Below are 1,550 nucleotides of genomic sequence, written 5' to 3' on the forward strand. Positions count from 1 at the left end.
TCTATTGAGCCGCCTCCTGCGGCCACTAGACGCGAGCGCTTTCCCGGCTACTGTGGGCACCGGTTGGCAAGATGACCAGCCTGCCGGCAAACATGACAGACCACAGGTGCTCGAGCGGACCAGGGCCTGGATCCCGCATGGGATGCCCCCTGAGGCTCAGACGCCCGATCGGGAGATTCCAGGGGTTTAGCAAAACTGGGTGCCAACCTAAACCTCTGCCTACACTGGGACCGCACCAACCTTCACTCGGTGAAGCAAAGATCTATTCGGGTGGAGACAGTGATAAGCTCCTCCAGTGTGGCGGGAATCTCCTGGTGGCCAGGGCGTCCTTCACATGGTCAGCCAGACCTCTCCAGAATGCCGGAATGAGGACCTTATCTGGCCACTCAACTCCACGGCCAGAGTCCGGAACTGGATTGCGAAATGGCTGACCAAGGATGAGCCCTGTGACAATGCCAGCAGCTGGAGCGCGGTATCATGGGTGACTCACGGTCCCAGGAAGACCTGCTTCAGTGTGCCCAAGAACTGTGAGGCACTCTGCACCACATGATCACCAAACTCCCACAGCGATGTGGCCCACTCCAAAGCCCTGTCCGACAAGAGGGAAATAACAAATCCCACCTTAGCCTACTCAAAGGGGCATCGTGCAGCCACCAGCTGTATAGTGCACTGGCTCACGAAACCCCTACAAGAAGCACTATCACCCGAGAACTTCTCGGGCAATGGGAGGCGGGACAAAGTCAGGACAGGGATGGCAGGCGACACACGGGAGACAGCCTCCGTGGCTGCCTGAAAAGCGACCACAGTAACATCCACAGCTGAGGCTGAGTGCTTGAGAGCCACCAACCTGTCCTCCAGCTGCTGGATGTACTGCTGCAGTCGCTGTTTGTCCACCATTACTAGTCAGACCCTAGTGCTAGTATACTGTTAGGGGCTGGCGGAACGCACCAAATAATAAAATTGGTATTTAGATGCGTTCGCAGCCCGGGGTCCACCATGCAGGGGTCTTAACTGCTGTTCTGTAATTGCGGACGTTATGCGGTGATATAATAGAGGGACACATGGGGTTAACCTCACGCAGTGTGTAGAGAGGTGGACTCTGTTACCTCACAGTGCCACACAACTGCCAAATATAAATGCCGTAGCCTGTTTATACTCACAGAGCTCGGCAGTGTGAGCGCTAGCGTATAGTCACAGGACTCTGCCCCTGAGACACTGGGTTAGAGTCCCTCTACACACACTAGTGCTCGGCGCCACAGCTGCGGTGCCAGCAGGATAATAGCTGGAGTAATAGCGCACTAAGTGCACACTGCACCGCTCTGGCGGACGCCACTAACCTCCCTGATGACAACGTTTAATATTGTGAAATTGCATAGAAAATAAGATTAGCATGTATGAACTTTTACTTCCAATCTCTCACTAGAATATTTTTTAAATTATTGTAATCTGTACCAACAATCTGTGCCAGTTACTCCAGCAATTAGATCTGCTGTAGTCAACAATGCTAATGATTCTGATATGAAGTATTATTTTATTTAGTAGCAGAAGGA

The sequence above is a fragment of the Dendrobates tinctorius genome, unplaced genomic scaffold (assembly GCF_039654945.1).
Source record: "Dendrobates tinctorius isolate UK_male_01 unplaced genomic scaffold, ASM3965494v1 ptg000040l, whole genome shotgun sequence".
In the NCBI taxonomy this organism is placed as follows: domain Eukaryota; kingdom Metazoa; phylum Chordata; class Amphibia; order Anura; family Dendrobatidae; genus Dendrobates; species Dendrobates tinctorius.